Genomic DNA, 7,638 nt, shown 5'->3' on the forward strand with positions numbered 1-7,638 from the left:
TGCTAGGCACTCAATCTACTAACTGAACAACATGTCCTGCCCGTTTTTACTACTTTATGGCTTAAGGTAGTCTGTTACGTAGCCCAGGCTAACGTAGAATTTCTACTCCTCCTGCCTCTACCTCCTGAGTGCAGGAATTTCAGGGATTAAAAGTATCATCCATCAACACTCTCGCTGTATTTACTTTCAGCTATTAAAGCGGGAATTATAAAAACAAGGTGTACAGTCTGCTGCAGAGGTCAAGAAAGTTAGTTTACTTTTGTTCACAGTTCTTGGGCAGGCAGGTGCTCAGCAACAATTGCCATCGCTATTCTATAAGCAGGAGGAGATGCTGTCCCTTGAAAAGGGCCACTGAGGCTGCCCTCCCAATCAGGACACAAACATGCAGTCAGTCAAAGAGCCCGCACACACATGGCTCCTCCCCCATCCTCTTGTTTGCTGGACACACACTTAACCGCCACTGAGAACACGAGGTTCGCACTGAGAGCCCTCATGCACCTGCCGGCTTTGTGGTCAGTGCGCTCACAGGAAGCGCTTTCTTCCCACAGACCCGAGGACCACCGAAGCGCTTGATTCCTGATTTGCTTCATCAAGACACCAGGTAAGGAAGCTGTTGCTTCCAGGCTGCCTCTGAGGAAGAGAACCTGGATAAAGTCGACTTCACATCTGTCTGCATGAAGGACGAGAGGGTGACTATTCCCATTTTTAGGCTCTCGGGAATGCCCTAAAGTTCAGTGCAATGACTCAGCAAGCATGGGGCAGGGCTTCAAAATTAACCCCCAGTGTCTGACTTTTCTATTCTCTAAACAGATGCAGAAGTCCTCACAAAGGAATGGGAACAAGAAATGAAACATTTCCTAAAAAAAAATACCTACCCCAAACTTCCATTTTGTCTTGTACTACAGTTTTAAACAAGAGGAACATATTGCAGGCAGATATATTGGCAGGATTAAATTCTAAGAGAAATCATTGCTAACCACACAAATAAGTACTTCCCGGGTTCAAGCACAGCGCCCTCTAATGGGAGCACTTTTGCTTGGGGGCATGCTCATTGGGAGAGCACCCTCACTAGGGAGCACCTTTCTGGGGCTGGTTCCGGATACTAACAATACAACCCTGGACAACTAAAATACTTACTGTGTAGACTAAGTATTTCCCATGGAGTTTACACACACACACACACACACACACACACACACACACACACACACACACACAGAGAGAGAGAGAGAGAGAGAGAGAGGAGGGAGGAGAGGGAGAAAGAATGTAGATAAGGAACATTAGAATAATGCTAAGTGCGGAAAAGAAAAAAGGCACGGGTGCCAAGACAACTATAAAACATGGGGCGAGGGTTGTGATTCAGAAAGAATGGTTTTAAGGCAGCTCTATGAGAAGGTGTAGAGACCTGAACACGGCAAGAAAGCGAGGCATGCAGATATTCCGGAAAGAGCATGTCAGACAGTAAAATGGTACCTGAAAACATTCTAAGGAATGGACACATCTGCACAGAGGCTGAAACCAAGTGGACATGAGTTGAGGTCAGAGGTGTGATAAAGGCCTGACGGTGATGGTTTTCTGGTTGGGAGACTGACTGTGGGAGGCTCAGTGCTGGCTAACTCTTTGTATTTGCATGTGCACTCATGCATTACACACACACACACACACACACACACACACACAAGAAGGAAGGAGGAAAGAGAAGGAGGAGGAGGAGGGAGGGAAACACAGAGAGAGATCTACCTGCTGATGCCTTCATGTGTCTCAGATATATTAGACAAACCTTTCTCCTGAACAGGAATTCACTAGGACTACAAGCCAGACAAGGACCAGCAATAGCTCATTAAACTAACCCATATTCAACCATTGGTCACTGGAGGTGGCTCGCCCACACTCCATCCTTCCACAGGGAAATGGGCAGAACCACACATCGTTTGTTTTTGTTCATGGCTCTGCCCCCACAGAAGTGGTACTGGGGTACTCTTGGAAGAGACTCATGGGTCACTTGGGACAGGATGAACCACACGTGAGAACGGCCATGTCATTCAAAAACTTGACCAAATAACCGTCCTAAATGTTCATCTACTTTGGAGTTCCCAAACTAGTGGCTGGTAAACAGCAAAGCCACATTAAGTGAGTTGGAGAACCTTCTGGAAGTCCATAAAACACACATAATATATACCATAACTAGAAACTCAGGGTTAAGCCGGGCGAGATGGCGCAGGCCTTTAATCCCAGCACTCGGGAGGCAGAGGCAGGCGGATTTCTGAGTTCGAGGCCAGCCTGGTCTACAAAGTGAGTTCCAGGACAGCCAGGACTATACAGAGAAACCCTGTCTCGAAAAAAAAAAAAAAAAAAAGAAACTCGGGGTTAGAAAGACTGAGGATCAAAACAGTTCTTTCCTCCTCTGCTTCCCTCCCCCTCCTCTGCTTCCTCCCTCCTCTTTTTCTTCCCTCCTCCTCCCTCTTTCTTTCTTCCCCTTGTCCTCCCTTCGGACCTTCTACACTAAGCATGCTTACTTGGGCCCACCTCTGAGAGCATGAAGTCTAGTCTTTCTGATCGCAGAGCTTCTGTGTCTTACGGGGTTCTGTTTGAGTCTGGTCCCTGTCCAGGCTGCAGAACTTCATGAAGACCTGCCCATCTGTATTTGAGTGTGTTCTTATAAAGTTTCTAGTAAGTTCCAGAAGGTTAAACTGGCCCCTTCCAGCCGGTCGGATGCTCTGTCCTTTGGCAAATGTAGCACATGCCATGCCTGAGAGTTCTCCTCACTAGGTAGGCACCCTGCCAGCCAAGCCTCCTGGGAGGGGACAGCTGGGTGGAATTTCCCCTTGGGCCAGATGGAGCACCAACAGCAGACATGTGCAAGATAAACTCAGAGGATCCCACGCACTGTTTTCTTGGCCAGGAGGACCTTAGTTTTGCTTTGTTTGGGGAAGGGGGTTGTTTTGAAACATGGTCTCATGCAGGCCAGGCTGGCCTTGAAGTTCCTGTGTGACCTTGAACTCTGTAGTCTCCTATTTCCACCTCCCAAGGGCTGAGATGGTTGCCGATGGCTTCTCCAGTTCCAGCTTCAATGCATCCCTCCCGGAACAACCTTGGGACCCTGGTGACATGGAGGCTTGCTGAGCACACAAGCCTTTTGCAAACTGTGCTGCATTAGCATTTAGGTAAAAGTAAAATTATTCTCGATGCTCAGAAGGACCAGAATGATTGAACGTCTTCTGGGGGGAACTCCAGAATGCCTTGTCCAAATGACCTTGGCGAACCTTGCAGCGTTTACACTTACGCTGCCTGCTCGGTTGAAATGAACTCATATTTTGCTATATCAGCCAGTATTCTTATGGATCCATGCCCAGGAATGAACTCATAAAGTTGGATAATTTTTTAGGCTATTGACTTATGATCCAACATGAGTTTATCCTTTAGTAAATATCATTTATTGGTTGGCTTAGAGAAGAAAATTTTTTTTTGAAATGAAGTATCAAATCTCGAGGTTAAACGAATTATATGTGGTCAGGTGTCTTAGTCAGGGTTTCTGACTTTGCTGTGAAAAGCAAGCAAGCTCTTATAAAGGACACCATTTAATTGGAGCTGGCTTACAGGGTCAGAGGTTCAGTCCATTATCATGGCAGGAACATGGCAGCATCCAGGCAGGCATGGTGCAGGAAGCTGAAACTTCTACATCTTCATTTGGAGGCTGCAAGCAGAGTACTGACTTCCAGGCAGCTAGGGCAATGGTCTTAAAACCTACACTCATAAGGCCACACCCACTCCAACAAGGCCACACCTTCTAATAGTGGCACTCCCTGGGCTGAGCATATATACAAGCCACTGCAACAGGTGAACAAAAGAATGAGAAAAACAAGAAAGAAAGTGAACAGGTGAGGCAAGAGGTTTTAACATATTAATAAAAGAAAGCAAAATTTGGAAAAAATTTCCATGCTTTGATAATGAAGGGGAAATGGGAGAGTGCATATTGGCAATTTGTTTGCATGTCCATGAACTCATTCTGGAAATAAGTGTATTTAAGGAACAGAAAACAGTGGTTCCCTGTGGAGTGTAGAAGCTGGGAAACTGGAGACAGATTTGCTGCAGGTGTTATCATGTACATTTTAAAACATGCTGGCTTCAACCTAAGAGAATGCACTGCCTATTTTAAAATCCAAATTTAAAAAGGTTACCTGTATCTCAGAGCCAGGTTCAAATCAGGCCCTCAAGACACCTTTGCACTCATAATTCCCTCCCTCATCCTTCTTTAGTTAGACATACTCACTGTAAGCCCTGTCAGGAACAGCCCTCAGTAGGCAGGGTTCTCCTTGACTTACATGGGAAGAATTACAGGAGTTAAGCAAACTGTTGATCACTGTCAGTTGGCCCTGGACAGTTCTTCCTCTGAGCTCTTTGAATGACCAACTCCATCCGGCTCATCTCAGCGCCAGTACCAACTTCTGTAGACACTGCCCTTGGCCATTTCCTGTGAGCCTCACAGGCCGACAGCTACGTTTATCTTAACTATTCTTTAGAGCACGCATGGTTACTTGAGTGAATCTAAAAGTTTTTTAAAATAAGAATGTAATTACTAGTTACCAATTTAAAATAAAATATAATTACATCATACCTCCATCTTTTCTTTCCTCCCTCCAGCCCCTCTGTGTCCTCCCTTCCTGTCAACTTCTATATGTCCCCACCTTCTCTCAAACTGATTGCTTCTTTCCTTTGATTATTATTGTTACACACACACACACATACACACACACACACACTCACAACCTACCAGGTCCATTTTTGTTGTTCGTGTATATATGATTTCAGGGCTGACCACCTGGATGGGTGGCTTCTTTGTGGGAGAGGTTAACTTTTCCTGTCTCTCTCAGCTGTCATCAGTTGCCTGTAGTTCTTTGTGTGGGAGTGGGGTCCTGTGAGATTTCCCCTGCCTTCCTATCATGTGTATTGATTGATATTCTCATTGTTTCCCTCTCTGGCTAATGCATCTCTTTCTACAGCAGACTTCTTGGTGCTTTGACTCTTTCAGTCTTTCTGACCCTTCTTCCTCTATGTTCCTTGAGCCGTAGGTTCGGAAGCTGAAGTGTTGGAAAAGCACGTGTAGCAAAGATGGGCCATCAAAGCAGAGGCCTGTGGGATTCAGACTTGGGCAAATAGGATAAGGTGCTTCGAGAGTCCATATTCAGCTCATGTCTTACAGCTTGCTCATCAGAGAACAACTGTAAGCTCTTCAGCATTTACTAAAATTATAAGGTATTTTAAATGACTGTGCTGGTTTGAATAAGAATGGGCCCCATAGGCTCATACGATTAACCACTAGAGAGTGGCTCTATTTGACAGGATTGGAAGGATTAGGAACTGTGGTCTTGTTGGAGTAGGTGTGGCCTCTATTGGGGGAGGTGTTTCACGGAGGATGGGTCTTGAGGTTTCAAAAGCCCAAGCCAGGCCCAGTTTCTCTGTCTCTGCCTATGGATCAGGATGTAGAGCTCTCAGCTACTTCTCCAGCACCATCTATGGAGGCAAGTGTGTGGGCATGCTCCCTGCTGCCATGCTCCCTGCCTTGATGATAATGGACTAAACCTCTGAAACTGTAAGCCAGCCCACAATTAAATGCTTTCTTTTATAGGAGTTGCCTTTGTCGTGATGTTTCTTCACAGCAATAGGTCACTGACTAAGACAATGACTAATCTGGAAGGTCTGACGAGCCTGACAGACTAAATTGATAATTCTGATCTTCAGTGATGAGCATCATGGATGTGCAAATAAATACTGTTGAAAGTACACTAAATCAACAAGATTACATTCTCGTGCAGGTTATAGCAGGTCAAACATGATTCTAAGCATTTTCTTTTTTTTTTTTCCTTTCTTTCTTTTTTTTTTATTCTGGAAGTAAAAGGAAATCTTTATTTTCAAATAAATTTACCTACAAGAAATTATTCATTGATCCACTATGAATGAGTCTCTCATCACATACAGCACCAAAAATATATTAAAAAAAACCCACCACAGCCTCACCTCTCACACACACATCCCCTCCCAAAAGCCACACCGCCCACACCAAAAGACAACAAAACAAAACAAACAAAACAAAAAAACAAAAAAACAATCCAAACTCAATACTCACACAAAAGTTATCTTTGAATTAAGATTTACAAATTTATACATTTTTTCCTATGAAGGAACAAAATGAGGAAGAAAAAAGAAGGGGTAAGGAAAACCATGAAGGTCTGGTGAGACCCAGGAAGATAAACCCTGCCTGCCTGCACATAGCAGGTCGGAAAAGCACATCAGTAGTGTTCATGTCTGTCTGTCTGTCTGTCCTAGGTGAGGCTTTCAGCTGAGATGATACTCCCTAGCCATGCAGCACACAGTGGCACATTACATCTTCTGGAACCAGCAATCTGGAAGCACGGGGTAGTCAACGGCAGTGTGTGCAGCTCTCAGGATACAGGGCATAGCAGAGGTGTCTTCCATCATGGGTTTGCCAGGGTTTAAATAGGCCATTTTCCCCTTTTAAACAATGGGGCCAAAGAAAAGTACAGGGGGAAAGGTTCTCTACTGTGGCGACAATCAGCCAGTCACAGCCGGAGGAGGGAGAGTCCTGTGCCTATTGACAGTGCTGGGTCTGTGCACAGGCTCTACTTGGGCTCCTCAGTCACACCTTTGCTGAGGTCTGTCATTTTGGGATATTTTACTTTCTTCTGGTCTAGCTCATCCTGAGCCCGAAGTAAGCAGTTTCAGTAATTTTGCCAGCTTGGGTGTGGACTCTCGATTCTCATAATCCAGAGCAGCCTGGTTAACTTCACTCCATACCTTTTGCCTCTGCATCATGTGGAGGAGGTCTCCAAAAGGCGACTCCTCAGGGCTATCGAAGGCCAGCCAGGCCAGTGTGCGCTCCATCTCTGTGAGGCATTCTCGGCTTTCCTCACCCTGCTCTGCCAGTTGCGTCTGGGCAAACTCCAATGTCTCACGCTGACAGATAAGCTCAATCAAGTGTTGTTGCTGAAGGTGGAAGTAAAGATACCAACCAGTTTGTGTCTAGGAGCTCTGGGTGGAGGCTGTTGATCAAGGCGTTGGCCTCCTGGATCTGACCCTTCAGAATCATCTCCCGAATCTTGATTCGCTCATCAAGTGTTTCTAGGTCCACACTTGGTTCCATCCCAGACTCCATCCGAAAATTCTCTGTTGCTTCCTTAAAGCCCTCTGTGACTAGGTAGTTCATGATGAGTCGGTTCATGTCTGCTCGCTGAACATGCAAGTTATTGAGCTTTCCCATCCATTCATCTTTGGTTATTTCATCCGGCTTTTCTGCATAACTCATTATGATTTATTTCGTGCGAATCCCACCTCCCGTGCAACAGTGTCTGAGTGGCGGCTCCGCGGCCACTCCCGGGGCCGGGGAGGGGCGGCTCTAAGTGTTTTCTACTTGATCCTCACATCATCCTGTGAGATATGTATTGCTTCTCCCCATTACAGATGGTAACTGGGGCACAGAGAACTGGGAGAATCATCCAAGTCTTGCTGTGAATAAGACGTGGAGCTGTATGGAAACATAATTTCAGCCAACACTGAATGCTACACTATGGAGACATGGATTACACAGTTTTTAAAGCGGATTATATTTAGACCCATATATTC

General features: G+C 45.5%; 1 pseudogene; it reads right to left on the bottom strand.

Moving 5' to 3' along the window:
* Positions 1-6,638: 6,638 nt before the first annotated feature.
* Positions 6,639-7,402, bottom strand: LOC110309941 (annotated as a pseudogene).
* Positions 7,403-7,638: the final 236 nt, after the last annotated feature.

The sequence above is a fragment of the Mus caroli genome, chromosome 14 (genome assembly GCF_900094665.2).
Source record: "Mus caroli chromosome 14, CAROLI_EIJ_v1.1, whole genome shotgun sequence".
NCBI lineage: Eukaryota > Metazoa > Chordata > Mammalia > Rodentia > Muridae > Mus > Mus caroli.